Consider the following 18,373-nt stretch of genomic DNA (forward strand, 5'->3'; position numbering starts at 1 on the left):
AGAGACCAGGCAAAGCCAAAGAGGGATTTGAGGTTTTAGCTGATCCCTTTCTCAGAAGGAGAGGGAAGGAGAGAGTGTGAGAGAATGAGAAGGTGAAATTTTATTGCTTCTTTCACGTGGGGGGATATCCTGAGCAGAGGCAAGAGAGAGAGTGAGGAGAGAGAAAGTTGCTGGGGTTGCTAAATTCAGATTTTAACAATAAAGGAAAGGGGAGGGGATTTGACATCAACAAGACCTGAGACTGCAAGCGATGACAGAAGAGTAGGGGAGGCTGGTTGTTATTGCTTTGGAGACCAGCGGCCATCTGAACTTTGATTACTGTTACTTGTTCAAGCTATAGACATTGTGGGGAGTTGGTCTCACAGGACGAGCTGTTACTGCAGAGTGCTGACTACCTTCATTTGTGTTTCCATTGCTGCCTGGAGCCGGGGTTTTCCCCACACCCTTGTTTCCAAACCATCACTATAAAATCGTTGACTATTGCTGCTACAACTGCCTGGGGCTGTTAAATATTGCCACACATTGACTAGGGGCTGGTCATGTTTGTTCTCGAAAACCCCACCCCTTGATGACGAGAATATGCCACCTCCTCACTTCGCGTGAGCTCTTGCTGGAAAAGACACTTTATTAACACTTTGAGAGAGTAGCTGCAGAGCGTGACAGAGGGGAGCGGGGCTGGGAGGGCCTGGGCTTGGCGGCCTCTGAGGGGATAAGACTACATGTAGGGGCTCATCCCAGGATTCCCTGCCTGCCCCACTTTAGCAAGGGAGGGTTGCTCTTGTGTAGGGATATGAGCCAGGTGAACAAAATGGACTCTAACATGGCTATCAGGTGGTGTGAAGAGCAGAATAGTGAAGTAAGGATGAGCATAGTAATTGCTATACCTGGTGAGGTTTGGTCAGGAGAGCGAATTTTACAGATATTGTGGGTCCTTGTCCCAGATCAGAGGATATATGTGATAGATACGAGGGTGGATCGGGATTCCCCCCATTTTTATGTACTGCTGGAATGGAAGAAGAGTATTCCGGAGTGCTTTGAGGTTGAAAGTTTGCAACTGATAGAAGATTATTTGTATGAGTCAGAGTTTGAGGTTAAGACAGATAATAATCCACTCACATACTTGCTCACAACCGCTAAACCTGATGCCATGGGGCATCGATGGTTGGCCGCCCTTTCTGGATTTAGGTTCAGTTTGAGATATCGCATGGGGATGGGGAACACGGATGCAGATGCTTTGTCAAGGAGGCCCTGGGATTCAGGGGCAGGAGTCAGAGAGTGGATACAATTTCCCCCTAATGGCATTCAAGCGCTGTATCGAGGGGTCGAGCATCAAGCTAGGGGAGCAATTGGGGCTGAATCAGGTGTCCCCAAATTATACTGTAATCCCATTCAGGTCAGAGGGGAGGGTAGGTTTGCCCTGACTAAGAAAGATCTGAGGAGGGACCAGGCGGAAGATCCCCTCTGTGGCCTGGTCGAAAGAGTTTTGAGAAGTGGTCAGCAGGAGGTTGTATCTGATACACTGGTAGTCCCGGCAGTTTCTCATTAACAACAACTGGGGGCCCCCACCAATCTGCCAGTTTGTGCTTCCCAGTAGACCCAAATTCCTTAATAATACCCGATTACCAGACTGAACTCTTATTTTCAAGTCATAGTTCCTCTTCTGCCGTTCCTGAACCCCTGTGGCCTTCAAATTCTTCCTCAATCTATCTACATAGTTACGATGTGACCTAACTGAGATCTCATACATTGAGGTACCAAAGACTATGTTTATTGGCAGGTGGGCTTCCCTACCAAACATCAACCGATACGGGGAATACCCGGTGGCATCATTCCTCATGCTATTATACCAGAGGTTCTCAACCTTTTTAATGCCGCGACCCCCAACCGATCGTAAGTCGAGGACTACTCAACCGGTCGTAAGTCGAGGACTACTCAACTGGTGCAGCACAATTTGCAGAATGGGACTTTTGGCGGGCTCAGCAGGGCAGAGACAGCCTGGACAATTCCTACTGGCTTTTGAAAGCCAATAGAATTAGATTCTACTCAAGAGAGTCTATTCTATTGGCTTTCAAAAGCCAATAGAATAAAAGGGAGTAGCACAGCTAAGGAAAAGGGGGAAAAAACGGCAGACTGCATTGTTTGGCGACCCCCATGAAATGGTCATTCGACCCCAAATGGGGTCCCAACTCACAGGTTGAGAACCACTGTATTATACGCATGCACAACAGTAGAAATATGTTGCATCCAGTGTTGCTTCTGTTCGTCAGTGAGTGTCCCCAAGATATCCAAAAGAGTACGATTAAACTCTCAGGCTGTGGATCTCCTTGTGGATGATACAGGGTGGTACGAGACTTCCAAATGCCCAGTAAGTCCAGTAGTTGCTTAACAAGCTTGCTTTCAAAGTCTCTCCCTTGGTCGGAATGTATGCGCTAAGGCAGCCCATAATGTACAAAAAATTTCTCCAGCAATACTTTGGCTACCACAACAGTGCACTGATCCTTTGTCGGGAAGATCTGAGCATAATGGGTAAAATGATCAGTCACAACCAATACGTTTCCTTGTCCACTTACATTTAGATCCAGGCAAAGAAAATTAATGCAAACCAAATCCAAGGGCCCAGAACTTTGCAGATGGCCCATTGGTGCAGTCCTTGAAGGTAGGGTTTTCCTCTGAACACAACACAGGCAAGATCTACAGTAGTCCCCGACTTCTGTCTTCATACAGGGCAAGTAGAATTGATCCATTACTAACTTAAAGTCTTTTCCAGCCCCAAATGCCCGTGCTCGTTGTGTAGCACAATCAATACTGCTTCTCTGTGTTTCTCCGGAAGCAAAACTTGTCATCTTTTTTTCAGGCCCATCTGAAGGGCCCCTCCGATAAACCACTCCATCGCGAAGCTGTAAGCGATCCCACTCCTTGTACAGCACTCGGGTTCCTCTCAGCAAATTGGCAAGTAAAACCTCCCACTGACCACTTCTCAAAGCTCTTTTGGCCAGGCCATAGAGGGGAACTTCCACCTGGTCCCTCCTCAGATCTTTCTTAGTCAGGGCAAACCTACCCTCCCCTCTGACCTGAATGAGATTACAGTATAATTTGGGGACACTTGCAATAGTAACCTCCACTGATTATTGGAACAGGAGGGGTCATTGACCCCAGAGATCATAGAGCTAGGGGAGCCATTAGAGATGGATTGGGTCACAATCACCAGCATTAGAGGAGCCGCCAGTCCCAGGTACTTCCATGGGTGGGGAATTATGAGGGGATGGTGCCCGTGATATCGCCGAGCCTAAAGTGCAGAGACCAAGGTGGGTGATACACCTGGTGAATAGATTAACATACGATGCCCTGGGCCATAGGATGGAGAGAGAGTGATGCTTACTGTGTAATGAAGGTTGATTCGCTCCCGGATGATATAGATGCTTAGCAGAAAGTTTGCCATTCTTTGGGGGACCAAAGAAACTGCTTAGGTGGGGGGAGTGTGTAGTGGGGCTGGCTGAAAGGCTTTGTGGGAGCCTGCCCAAGGAGAGGGAAGCTTGGATAGCTGCTGCCAGTTTTGGGTGTGGTAAGTGTGGATCGGGCAATAGGAAAGAAAAAGGAGGAAAGAAAAAGGGTGGGGGTGATTGCTGTTGCTGTTGTTGAGGAGAGACCAGGCAAAGCCAAAGAGGGATTTGAGGTTTTAGCTGATCCCTTTCTCAGAAGGAGAGGGAAGGAGAAAGTGAGAAAGAGCGAGAAGGTGGAATTTTATTGTTTCTTTCACGGGGGAGGGGCATATCCTGAGTGGAGGCAAGAGAGAGAGTGAGGAGAGAGAAAGTTGCTGGGGTTGCTAAATTCAGATTTTAACAATAAAGGAAAGGAGGGGTTGACATCAACGAGACCTGAGACTGAAAGCGACGACAGAAGAGAAGGGGAGGCTGGTTGTTATTGCTTTGGAGACCAGCGGCCATCCGAACTTTGATTACTGTTACTTGTGCAAGCTATAGACATTGTGGGGAGTTGCCCTCATGGGATGAGCTGTTACTACAGAGCGCTGACTACCTTCGTTTATGTTTCCATTGCTGCTTGGAGTCAGGGTTTTTCCCACCCCCCTTGTTTCCAAATGGTTGCTGTAAAATCATTGACTATTGCTGCTATGACGGCCTGGGGCTGTTAAACACCACCATGCATTGACTATCAGGGCTAGGGGCTGGTCATCTTTGTTCCTGAAAGGCCCCCCCCCATTGACGACGAGAATCTGCCACCTCCTCACTTCGTGTGAGCTCCTGCTGGAAAAGACACTTTATTATCATCTTGAGAGGGTAGCTGCAGAGCACAATGGAGGGGAGCGGGGCTGGAAGGACCTGGGCTTGGCGGCCTCTGAGGGGTTAATGCTCCATTATTATTATTGTTATTGTTTTTATTATTCCCTTTTACAGTTATATTACTGCTTTTATAGTTTTAATGATCTTTAAATAATTATTATATTATTTGCGATAGTGGCAAATATCTGTAGTTTGGGTATAGGATGAGGGTGGAGGTTCATTCTCCGAGCTTGTGAGTTGGTTTCCAAATGTTTTGTTACTAGGCTAGGTAACATCTTCAGTGGAATTTAGGGGATGTCAGTATTAATGTTCTGCTTGTAAGATCTTCGTGTGTTCAGTAGGTCTTATGATGGTGAGGTCATATCAGGTTAGGGTCATTTCAGTTCAGGGTCTTATGATGGAGTCATGTATGGGTGTGTCCATTGAGTGTCTTGTGATTGGTCAGGTGTGATTGGTCAGTGAGAGTCTTGTGATAGATCTTGTGATGAGAAGGTTACATCAGGTCAGGGTCAATAGGAGGTGAATTGCTGGTGGGAGGGGGGCTTGCATGGGTTGGTTGAGGGCCAGTGATGTCTCTGGTTGGCTGTGCAGTTGATTTGGATTCTGAGGGGTTCGTAGACTGGTTGTAGGTCAATATGCCTGGAATTGCTTGTGGAGTGCCAGGCTTCAATAAACTCACAAGCATAGCAGATGGTAGTGTGGCCAATGATTCTTGTACTGCTCCAATCGATCTGGTGCTGTTTGGTGTTAGTGTGGATAGAGATTAGGGATTTGGGATCATGGCATTTGACTGCAAGCTGGTGTTCATGGATCCTGGTTTTCAATTGACATGATGTTTGTCCTATGTAGAATTGGTTGCAATTGTTACAGTTGATTTTGTAAATTACATTGTTTCTTTCATCCTTCTGTATCTTGTCTTTGATTCTGGATAATTCCTGATGGAGTGTGGCTATGGGTTTGTGGGCTATTGCTATTCCTAGAGATTGGAGAATTCTGGCTATCATTTCTGACACCCCTTTTGTGTATGATAGGTGTTGTGTTTTCGGTTCGTTGGCAATTGATGAAGACACATGGTGAAAACAACAAGCTCTTTATGCAGGCCTTTTCTAGGGCCATAAATCCAGACAGTGTAAACCAGTGTTTCCCAAATTTTTGACATATGTGTACCCCTTCTATAATTTTCATAATGCTGAGTACCCCTCATAAAAAACATATGCTTTAATAAAAATCAAAATATATTTATTTTTTCTTTTTTTGTACATACACAAAATAAACGAAAGTTATATTATAAAGAACATTTATTTGATTCAATGAGAAGGATGAAATTGTTTATGTTGAGATGACAGATCATCATAATTTGGTTCCCTGGTTGTTAATTTTAATCTGAGATGTGGTTCCACATCCAATAATCTGTTCCTTTTTTTCGACTTAATGTCTACAAATGCAGAAAAAGCAACTTCGCATAAATATGAAGTTGGAAAAGGCAAGATGTATTTCAGGACTTTTTCTGTTAAAACCGGATACACATGTTGCATTTGTAACCAGAATGATGTTAAAGTACACTCCTTATGTTTATTTCTCAAGAATCCATCCGAAGCTAACTCCAACAATTGCTCTTCTTCTGCATGCGACAAACCTTCTGGCATGGATGTTGTGTTAATGTTGAACGGATATCTTATCCATTCAACATTTTCGTTTAAATCAGGGAAATAGTTTTTCAAGCCAACTTGCAAACTCTCCAAATGCTGTATTATGCATTTCAAAGTATCAGCCTCAATTTTAGTAGCCGAACTTGTTATAAACTCATGAAGAGAGGGAAATGAGTCTACTTCTCCATTACCAACTCTCTTTTGCCATAAATTTAGTTTTGCGATGGTAGCGTTCACTTTATCTTGAACGTGAAACAATGAAATTTCTTTGCCTTGTAACGATAAGTTGAGGCAATTTAAAACAGAGAATATATCTGCTAAGTATGCTAGTTTACAAAGCCATTTCCAGTCATGTAAACAATTTCTCAACTCAAATCTATCATTAAGAAAGCATTGAAGTTCATGTCTAAGTTCGAACAATCGGTTTAGAATTTTTCCCCGAGATAGCCAACGAACATCGGTATGAAAAAGCAGCTGGGTATGACTACTTCCCATTTCTTCACATATTTGCGACAAAAGTCGTGCATTCAAAGGGCGGCTTTTAATGTAGTTAATGATTTTCACGCTTTTGTCCAGAACTTTCTGTAGATCAGCAGGCATCTTACGTGTTTCCAAAGCCTCTCTGTGTATGCAACAATGTGTGGATATGACATTTGGAGCAACATTTTGAATTCTTGCTACGAGTCCTTTATTAATTCCGACCATACTTTTTGCTCCATCTGTGCTTATTCCAACACATCTATTCCAATCAATTTTGTTCTCTTGCATAAATGTATTCATAACATTAAAGATATCTTCTCCTGTTGTGTGACCTAATAAAGGCTGGCAAAATAAAAAGTCGTCATCAATTTCTTGATTTTTTTCGTATCTAACAAACGCCATAAGATTTGCAAAATTCGCAGTGTCGGTGGACTCATCGACTTGCAATGCATAATAACGACTTTGAGAAATATCAGATAATAACATCTGTTTTACATTATTAGACATATCAATGATTCGTCGATGAACTGTATTATTTGAGAGAGGAACGCGGTCAAAAGTTTGTTTCGCTCTATCTCCTATCATTACTTCTGCCATTATCTTGGCTGCAGGCTTGATTAAAATTTCGCCAATGGTTTCCGCTGCACTACATTTGGCAATTAAAAGTGACACGCGATACGAAGCTTCTAGTATTTTTTGATTGTCACCTCCCGTCAAACCCTGCATTATTTTTCGAGACTGATTTAAACCCTTAAGTTTATTTTCAAAAAAATCTATGGGTTTATCTTTGTACTGATTATGGTTTGTCTCAAAATGGCGCTTTAAGTTGGATGGTTTCATGCTTTCATTTGTTAGATTTTCAAAACAAATGACACAAAGTGGAATAGGCTCATTTTCATCTCCAGTCCATGAAAATCCAAATTTAAGATATTCTTTGTCGTACTTGCGAGTTTTCCTTGCTTTATTCTTAACAGGTTCTTTCAGAATTGAAATTGATTCGTCGTTAATTTCATTATTTCCTGTTCGTTGATTGCTATTACAATCATTACTTTCTTTCGGTTTAGTAGTTCCAGATTTCAACCAGCGATCCATAATCTCTGTTAGGGATAAAAATTGTATTTTATAAAAATAATCAAAATCAGTGGAACTTACTAAAGCACAATAACAGGCGTCCGGAACTAACTATTAAAGAAGTAAGTTGTCTCTATAACGAAGTGCAGTATATTCACGCCGTGTCACGCCTCACAAGACTGTCTAACCGTTGATAACACTGCAATTCTCCAGCTTTTAAACAGCTCCGAGGCTCAACGTTAACTGTTAATGTTCCCGCAGTTTAAAAATGGCCGAACCAGAGCTGCGTGAAGGATGCGCAGAAGTTCCCGTCATAATGAGTTGCGATACGATGTATGATGGCCCCAGTTCCCATGTAAAAACTACGATACACACCTATTTCTTTCTTTGTTCTGTGGGCGCAGCTAAGCACGGTGCAGTGGATATTCCCACGTGATCCCCACTAAACTCCGGTGCAACGCGTACCCCCACCAAACTCTTCCCGTACCCCTGGGGGTACGCGTACCACACTTGGAAAACAATTGGTGTAAACCAATATGAATTGACCTTTTTCGCGCCTTGTGCATGCGCACAAGGCTGGCGCCACCCTGTCTGGTCCCAGGCAGCTTTTGGATTGCCCGGGACCATTTGCAACAATTCTGAGCCTGCTTTCAGTTCTTGCAGGGTCAGGACACAACACCCCTCCCCCCTAGATGAAACATACCTAGCTTACGCACAGGTGCATTGCGCAAAGCAGGGAGAGTGGAACACGAATGCATTATTCAAATGCAAGGAGGGTGGAAATGCTCGGGTCTGCATGCAGGCAGCTCCTTACAAAATAATTATTAACTGGAATAAATGTATCCAAAATCATAATAATATACGATATTCTTACTAAGTGTTAATCCCCTCATTCAGCGACCTCATAGCAAGGTTTCTCATGTGTTGACAGGAACCTCACATAATCTCCTAGGTGTTTAGGTGGGCACTTTGCCCGCTGCGACCTTCTAAGGGCTGGTGAGGTTGCCTGGCCTACCTGCTCGCCTACCAGGCTAGGCAGACCAGGACCTTGGTGCCCTAAATACCCAAGTGACCCCGGTGAGGGTGCCTGGCCTACCTGCTCGCCTACCAGGCTAGGCAGGCCAGGACTTTGATGCCCCAAATAGCCAGGTGCCCCACCCAGCTGCTGACTGGCTGGACCCTCTGAGTCCAAGCCAGTGTACCTAGGAGGGGTGGAAGTCCCTGAGCCCACAATGGACTCCTCTTGGGAACACTGTCCCTCGAGCCCAAGGCCAGCAGTTGGAGAGGCATGAGTGGCGGAAGTGCTCCAGTACTCCATAGCCCGTGAATACGTGCCAGAGGTGCCAGAGCTAGGAGCCGCCTCCATGGCAAACCCCCTTGCTACTGCCTTCCTTTTTGGAGCAATAGCTGAATTATGAGAGTGCCCCTGATGGAATTCCCTTTCTATGGCTGTGTTTGATTTATGTGGATTCCCCCGGTCTGTCTCCCTGTCTGGAGCACTATGTGACATGTTTCAATAATGTGGATACCCCCGGTGTGACTCCCTGTCTGGAACAATAATGGATGTGCGGGATGACCCCCCCCTATCCTGGGAATTCCTGTTTGGAGCACTTGCGGAAGCTTGGGATGACCCCCAAACGACCTTATCAGCTTGTGAGGCCCTGTTAGGCCTAGGGACCTGTGACCCAGAACCCATATTATGGTCCTCCTCCCCCCCAGAGCAGAGCCAGGAGCGGAAACGTGGCTGTCCAGCCTCCAACACAGTTGGTCAATGTGTCTGTGAAGAATGCGGCCATCATCCAAGGCAACTTCGTATGACAGTGGCCCAGAGACCTTGCAGACCACTGCTGTGACCCAGAGATGTCCAGGCCCATAGTTCCTTGCCCAAACTGGATCGCCCACCTGAAGTCTCCTAGGTGCCCGTGGTTGTGACACCTGTGAAGCCATCTGGTCTGGGTGCAACCTGTCCAGTTTGGTGATGAGGCGACGACCCCAGCAGAGTTCTGCAGGGCTCTTCCTTGTGGCTGTACAAGGTATGGTGTGGTGTGCAAGAAGGAAATCTGATAACCTGTGATGCCAGTTACAGTAAGTCAGTTTCTTGACAGCATCTTTGGTAGTGCACACCATTCTCTCTGCCTGTCCATTGGAGGATGGGTGGAAGGAGCAGAAGTTGCATGCCGGATCAAGTTGGCCTGAAGAAAAGTCTGGAACTCAAAAGAGGTAAATTGAGGACCATTATCTGAAACCAGGACATCTGGAAGCCCGTGTGAGGTGAAAATTCCTCTCAACACCTGGATGGTCCTGGCAGTAGTAGTGGAGGAAACAGGAACAACCTCTAGCCACTTGGAATGGCTGTCAACGATGAGAAGGAAGAATTGCCCCTGAAAGGGCCCAGCATAATCTATATGCACCCGTGACCACGGGGTTTGAGTTTCCTCCCACCTATGTACAGGGGCCTGAGGCAATTCTGGCCGTGACTGTTGGCACACTTGGCACCCCTGCACCTGAGCCTTGATGGCTTTATCGAGCCCAGACCACCAAAGATGGCTGCGTGCAAGCGCTTTCATCCTTACGATACCTGGATGTCCCTCATGTAAAGAGAACAAGATTCTAGACCTCAATGAGGCTGGGATCACTACCCTACTACCCCATAACAGGCACCCCTTGAAAGTGGAAAGTTCATGCTTCCTTTGCCAGAAGCTTTGAAACTGAGTATCTGGGCACGTGTCAGGCCATCCTGACAACACCCAGGTCAGCACTCATGTGAGCATGTGATCAGTGGCAGTTTCTGCAGCCACATCCCTAGCATTTAGGGGAGATTCAGGCAACTCCTGAATGGAAAGAATATTAATAGCCTCTATCTGTTTAAGAGGTAATCTGCTTAGGCCATCTGCATGACCCATCTCTTTTCCAGGTTTGTGAATTAGAGTATAGTCATATGCTGACAAGAAAATGGACCATCTCAGCATACGTGGGAAAATAATATGTGGTGTCTGTTTGTTAGTGGTAAACAAACCCAGCAGAGGCTTATGGTCTGTGCAGACCATGAAGTGGCGGCCAATAAGAAATCATGGAATTTCTTTATGCCAGCCACTATGGCCAAGGCTTCTCTGTCAATCTGAGTGTAATTCCGCTCTACAGATGACAGAGTCCTTGAGTAGTAGGCCACAGGGACTTGTGTCCCATCAGCCTTCAGATGGCTAAGTACTGCTCCCACCCCATATGAAGATGCCTTGGGCATCAATCCTGAACCCTAAGAAGTCAGTGGAAATAACTCCTATCTTGCATTTATCCTGCTTCAATTTAAGGCCTGCTTCGCGAAAATGAAGCAAGACAGCCCTTAATCTTTCTGCTAAATTTTGAGTTGACTCCCCAGCAATGAGGACGTCATCGAAGTAGGAACAGACCCCAGGAATACCATGAAGTTTGCACTCCATGACACTTTGGAATATGCCAGGGACTACATTTACCCCAAATTGCAGTCTTTTGACCTTGATGGTCCCCCTGTGCGTTACAATCGTCTGAGCCTCTACAGATGCCTCATCAATAGATAGCTGTTGATAGGCCTGTGCCAGGTCAAGTTTCGCAAAAATGCACCCCCCCCATTGAGGGAGGCCAGAATGTGGCTTACAACCGGCACTGGGTATGCACGCTGTTGCAACACTTTATTCAGTGTGCACTTATAGTCTGCACATATGCGGACTTCCCCATTAGCCTTTAGAGGTGTTACTAGGGGGTTTCCCATGGACTAGAATCCACAGATTCTAATATGCCCTGCTGGAACAATTTGTCCAGCTCTGCATCTATCTTACTTTTAAGGGCAAAAGGCACCCTTCTAGACTTAACCCTGATGGGCATGATAGTTGGGTCTAAGCGTAGTGCAAGGGGAGGCCCCTTGTAGGATCCTAGCTCTGAACTAAACACATCAGCAAACTCCTTGCAAACCTCTGCAAGGCCCAACGTTTGCAAGTTGTGCAGCCCAGTTACTTGGATTCCCAGAGCCTCAAACCAATCGAGTCCAATAAGACTCGTACGTTCACCCCCAACTACCACCACATCCAGGAAACCCTCAAAGTCCTTTTGCTGTACTTTGAGTGTGGCCTCTCCCTTTACACTGACTTTAGAATTCTGAAAATCAGTGGGTATTAGGTTTGATGGCCTGAGTTTAACTCAAAGGCCACTACTGCTGCAAATCCTTTTGAAGGTGTCAAGTGAAATGATTGATAGAGCGGACCCTGTGTCCAGCTCCATCAATAAGAGAACCCCTTGCAACTTCACGTCAATGCGAAGTTTTTTCTTAAGGGGCTTGTGTGTTTCTGTCCTCAGAATACTCCTGCACGATGTGCAGAAACCCACCCTGTGTTGGGTGCGGACCCTGGTACCTTTCTGAAGCAATTCTTCCCAAGGTTGGACCTTCTGGCGACCCAAAAGGACGGAGGCAATGTGGCCTTGCCTGCCATATGCCCGGCAAATGGCGGAGCGAAACCTGCAGTCAGCTCGCTTGTGGCGTCCTCTGCACCCGAAACGCTGGGGCCTTGTCCGGACGCCCTTTCGGCCTCCTTTCAGCTGGCTGGTGAAGTCTGACCACCTCCTCTTCAGGACCCGCTTATGATTCTTCTCGAGCGTCCTCTTGATGGATGGTAGCGGTGGCTGAAGGGTTCCTGGTGAGCCGCAAAGCCTTCACAGCACCGCCTGCTGTTCCTTCAGCTGCCACCTCTCTTAACGCGTCTTGGAACGAGACCTCTTCCTTCGCAAAGATCTTTTGTTGTAGGTCTCTACTTCTTGAACACACACAAAGCAATCCCACAGCCTTTATTCCAGATCCTTGAACTCACAAGATCTGGCTGCTTGTCTTAAGGCAGCAATAAAATCCGCAGCAGATTCACCTGGCCTCTGGTCTTTCTGCTGGAATGCGTGCCTCCAAGCGATGACAGATAATTTAGGCTGGAAATGTTTCTTCAACATCTTCTTCAAGTCAGGGAATGTTATTGACTCCAGAAGTGCAGGGGCCACCAGATTTTCCACGGTGTCAAAAGCTTCCTGTCCACAGGCACATAGAAGAGTTGCTGCCTTCAGGCCGTTTTTTCTTATTTGATTTACTCTAAAGTAGTTCTCCACCCATGCTACGTATGAATTCCATCTCTCTGGGTGGGAGACATCAAAATCAGTCAAATGGCCAATCTTCGACATCGTAAGCTTGACAGTCTTCGCTAATTGCCTCCTCTGCAAGCTAAGATTTGGGAAAGGGTCCTTTTGCTGAGCTCACCTCCAGCGACGCTGTATTGGCAGTCTGAGTCGCGAATGCAGGACACTGTCTTCCCGATCGTCAGGACTTCCTTGGTGAGTCCTAATTCTTCTTCTTGCTTGCAGGGATCCCACCTTCGTCGTCAGTGTTGTGTTTTCGGTTTGTTGGCAATTGACGAAGACACATGGTGAAAACAACAAGCTCTTTATTTCTCTCTCCTACAACCAAGCAAGCAGCAAAAGGCACGCAGGCCTTTTATAGGGCCATAAACCCAGACAGTGTGAACCAATAGGAATTGACCATTTTCGCGCCTTGCGCATGCGCACAAGGTTGGCTCCACCCTGTCTGGTCCCGGGTAGCTTTTGAATTGCCCGGGACCATTTGCAACAATTCTGAGCCTGCTTACAGCTCTTGCAGGCTCAAGACACAACAATAGGGTTAGTTTTTACATGGTGGTTGGTTGTGTGGTGCATTTTGGTTTGGGTACTGTAGGTCTGACTATGAAATTTTTCAAATAGCCATTGCAGAGAAAGACATCAAGAAGCTGTTTCGCTTCTGCTTTTCCTAGTGTTGTGGCACTGCAGGGTGTCCTGGCCCTTCTGAAGAGGGTCTGGACACAGCTTCTTTTGTGTATGGTGGAGTGGTTGTGTCAGAACCCTCATTTATTAATCCCCCAATTTCAGATATTCTCTGGGCTTTCGCTGCTGGGTTCTGCCATTCTCCCTGGAGGGGGGGAGGGGGGAAAGGGTTTGTAGTTTTGTAATGCATGCTTCCTCTATCTGCTTTGATGTATCCTCTTTGGGGTGTGAGTGCAATGCCTCAAGGCCATCTGCTTTATCTCGGTGCGGAGGGAGGAAACTGTGAAGACTTGAGAACCTTGACAGAGGCACCTTATCAGTCCGTTTCCCATGGGTCATTGTCACCTATGGATTGGCCTGTTTGAACTGACCGGATGGACAGCTAGGGTGGGGTTATTGTTATACAGGTTTTACCTATTGATTCTGGTGGGAAACCCTCAGATCATGCCTAGCTTTCCTGCTGTCTGTACCTGCCAATAAAAGTTCCTTTTGAAAGGATGCAAGTTTCAAGAGTTCTGCTTTCTTGGTAGGGAAACGGAGGCAGGTCCTTACAGATTGTTTGCAAAGCTGAGGATCTGGTCCATGTAAGTTGCTTTGCAGTAGACACTGGTTTCCAGTTCTTCATTGTCTAGTCTTCTTATGACAATGTCAAGGAATAGGAGTCTTTTGTCTGTTACCTCATGTGTGAATTTGATTCCAGGGAATATGTTATTAAGTATGTGGTGTACTTCAATTTGGGAGCGTTTGATGATGGTGGTATCATCAATGTAGTGTGTCCAGAATTTTGGTTGGATAGTGTAGTAATCAGTCCTTAGTCATTGAAGGGTGCAAAGAAATGGCTGCCCGCTCGGAGCCTTTATTTGTTTTTATAGAGTTTTACAAATAGCAAAAGATACTGCATGGCAATAGCATTTCATTGGCTAAAATCCTTTACCAATCCTCAAGAGTAAAAAGCTAGAGGCCATAAACAGGGAAACTTGTTGTTCACCAGCCAGCCTTATCAAACTTGCAAGATCACACAGACCTGTGCACTTTCATGTCACTATGGTGATGTGAGGGGGGGGGAAGATAGATGCAGAACAAAGACACAAGCGTTGGGGGGGCAGTTTTCTGCACACGACTTTCACCTGTCTCTCACCTCTACATCTCACTCTTTTTTGTTTTGTTAGACGAAATATCGCCGTAAGCGGGGTTAATAAAAGGATTATAATCAGGAGAGGAGCATCCTTGCAGTTGTTAATATAGGGCCAAAACTTGACCCTGAGGCAATGTGAGAGAGGATCTGCTGGGATTTAAAGCTCTAATACATTCATTGCAAAATGAAAGAAATACATTACATAAACAGCACCCATAAAGATCCTAAGGTACCAATTTTCAAATCAGAGGCCAAATTGTATAAAATTTAAATCTGGTGCTGGATGGTTCATGAATTATCAGAAATATTGAAACAATACATTTCCTCAAAACTTTTACAACCCAAATGCTGGTGTAGAAGCAAATAATCAATTGCAGCGTGATTTTGCAAAATAGCTTTTCTCAAATTTTGCAGTTCATGGTTGATCGCTGAAATGTTGAAGAAGTAGTATTAATTGTTTTTGCCAAATTTCATGTAATAGCATTAATGTTGAAGTAAGCATGAACAGTAAGTCCTGGCACGCCCACTAGAGATAAAGCCAATGCTACAAAGTAAGGTTTTCTCAGAGTCACAAGTGTTGTCTAGCGTAACACCACATAGAGAATGGTTCGTGTGAACTTGTTGTTTGGAAAGCAAAACAGAAATCATCTGGCTGAGGCAACATTGCGCTTCACTAATATTAGCAGGAATATAATTTAAAGTTTCTTGACCACATGTAAAAAACCCTCCTTGCAGTAGCCAAGCATGTCCAAAATGAAAGGAAGTCTCTATTGAAGCTGTGCAGTTTAAAGCAGGTGAGCCAATGAGATGACAGTGAGGTTTTTTAAGCAATAACCTCCCAGAGTCAGTGAAGTTTTGAATTATTGCAGAAGGGGTGCAAACAAAGACTAAACATGTAGAAAGCAAATTACATGTAATACATTTCAGATAAACAAAAGAAGTCATTTTGTGTGATGTTAGATTTTGCTTCATTCGTTGTTCGAATGATTGTTTGAGTGGGATGACAGTTACAGTTGTCAAAGGGCAGATGTTAACAATCAGACATAAACAAATGATGGATAAGAAATTTGCAGTTAAAACCGCAAAAATGGCAGCACACAGGTTCTCGGGGATCAAGTTCTTTACATCTCCCCATGTCACTGGCTGCCTGGCCTGTCAGGATTGGATTACTTGCTGTGCCATCTGTAGAGTCACCCTTGCCATTTCTGGGACTGGGTCCAGGGACTGGTGCCACGACATCCCTGGCTGGGTGATCACAATGCGCTGGAATCCGCAAAGGTCCTGTTGGAGCAAGCACAGCAGCGTAGCCCCGCCCCCAAGTGATCAGAGGGACTGGTCCCAACCATGCTTTGTCTGGTAATGCCCGATAATATGCCAGAGGTGGAGGCAAGCTTGTTTTGATAGTGTCTCTGATAAGCAGTCAAATTTGGAATAGAAACATTCAATTGGTGTGATGTAAATAATACTTTTTGAACCTGTTGTATTACCCACGACAAATTGGGTACCCTAGATAATCCGTCCTTTTTTATTTGTTTGTGAAGGCAGTCCTTGAAAGACCAATTAGCACGTTCCACGATAGCTTGACCCGTGGAATTATAGAGAAGACCATGAGTAAAAACAATATTTCAGGTTGTATAAAATTGTAAAAAGGTCACTGAAGAATAGGCTGGCCCATTGTCAGTTTTTAGGGAAGAGGGTTTACCCAGGGCTGTAACAGCCCAAAAAAGATAAAAAATAACATGTGAAGCTGTTTCCCCTCATAGAGGTGGGGGAAATTGTTCCTAAATACCTATTTATGAATATACATTTCTAGGAAGCCAAAAAGAAGAGAACATGGATAACGTCCATTTGTCATAGTTGATTAGAGGCAAAACCACATAAAAGACATAAAAAAAAATACCCCCAAAAAATTAGGCCCAGGAAGGGAGGAGTGATTGTGTTTATGAGAAACAAAATTATAAATGCTTTCAGTTCTGGAGTAGCTGCTGCAAAGTTAAAACAAAGTCATAAGATTGGGGTCAATCCTGGGTGTGATGTAAGCACCTGAAGAAGTAAAAGTAAGTTGGCACACATAATGAGAGTCAGAGATTAAGTTAAAAGACTGTTGAGAAAAGGTTTTAAAAGCTAAAATAATTCTGAGCATTGTAATAAGGGTTGCATTGCAGTGTAGGACACTTTCCAGGTATCATCCTTGTAAGCAATTGCTCCTCTCATTCACCCTCCATCAGAAAAAACAATAACTTGTGGCAAGGGAGAAAAAGGAAGAAAGCAGTGGCTGGACTGGAAAGGAAAAAAGTCATTAAACAAGCAAGTCAAAGGTCATTAGGCAAATGATATGAAATACAGTCTATATAGTCAACGTACATTAAAGAGATAAGTTATTTTTGAAAACAATACTAATAATCAGTTCCTTTTCAACTGCAAGCTCTTGTGCGTCCTAAGGTTATCATTTTAGCAACCACCTGGATAAAAAATAAAACATTTGGGGATGGGATATGGTAGGTAAATAGTATTCAATTCAATATACTTTCTGCACTTTTATTACAGTTAATACTCCATTAGGTAATTTACTAGTAGGAAAAAATCAAAAGTGTGGAATTCTGTCCACAAATTGAGTATTCATGATGTCATCAATTTGTGCAACTATATTTTTTCTGGGACTTATTGCAATCCTAAATCATTTTATATTTTCTGAAAGCCAATTAAATTGTATCTTTGGTGCTTCAATTTAAGCAAAGTCCATTCAGATGGAAACAATTTTTATATAAATAGGTTAAACATGTATAAATCTATAACTAAGTAATTCAGTTAGTTCTTTTGGTTGTTGGATATAAAAAATATTGTCCAACATTTACTGTTTCTCTTTTGAGTAAAAAATTTATTTGCCGAAACTGCATAGGTGAATGTCAAGTTTCAGATTCACTCCACTCTTCTCAGATTACAATTCCAAGCAGAGGAAAAAAAAATGTAAACGAACAGTTCCCCCCCCCCTTCCTGTTTCTGGCTCTTTAAGCAACGCAGCCATCCGAAAGAGACAGGGGGGGAAATCTCACCACCAAAAAATAGTTTCATCTCCTTCATATGCATTTTTCAATAATTTCTCTCATACATTCTCCATGAAATTCTTCTCACACAAATATTTACTATTATTTTCACAGTTAGGGAGAAAATGGGTGGGTTTTGAAGGCTAACACACACTTCAACAAATTAACTCATTCAGTTCCATACTGACTGTTTGCATAAAACCATTCCACATACAATTATTTCATTTCATACTTTCTCCAGGCAAACCATATATTCTTAGCAAGCCCTTTTTGTATTGTTGTTATCAGAGAGGGCTTTGAGCCTCTTCCAAGTCTTGGAATAACACAGAACAACACAGACAAATGTATATACACAAATACTGTTACAACAACATTTATTTAGACATATAACTTGTCTTGCAAGAAGCGAGAAAAATGACAAGGTGATTTCAACCAAAAAGTGGTTTTGAGGGCCCTAATCATCTCCCATTTTTCTCACCATTCCAAGCCCAAGCATAATGTTCTGAGTGGCCACACACATAACACAAAACACAACAGGGTTAACTTAACAGATTCCAGAGTTTCAAAGCATTTCAATTGCTCTGAAGACTTTGTTCTGAGGGAGTACATTTTGAATTATGTCTAACTAATCAACAAAGAATTAGCCTCTTCAGAAGAAGCTGAAAATCCAATTAAAGATGTTTTTAGGAGGAATAAATTTTACTTAGTTGATTGGTCCATTTTTTTTTTCTTCCTTGCCTGACAGGACTGAACACTATAGATGTTTATACTGAAGCCCAAGGTTCAAGATGTAATTTATGCTCTATCTTTTAGCCTAAGCGTCCGATGCTCAGGATTCAAAGAACACTGTTTTCCTATCTCAGCCCACCAGCT

Source organism: Crotalus tigris, unplaced genomic scaffold, assembly GCF_016545835.1.
Source record: "Crotalus tigris isolate CLP2741 ecotype Arizona unplaced genomic scaffold, ASM1654583v1 scf7180000018674.437415, whole genome shotgun sequence".
NCBI lineage: Eukaryota > Metazoa > Chordata > Lepidosauria > Squamata > Viperidae > Crotalus > Crotalus tigris.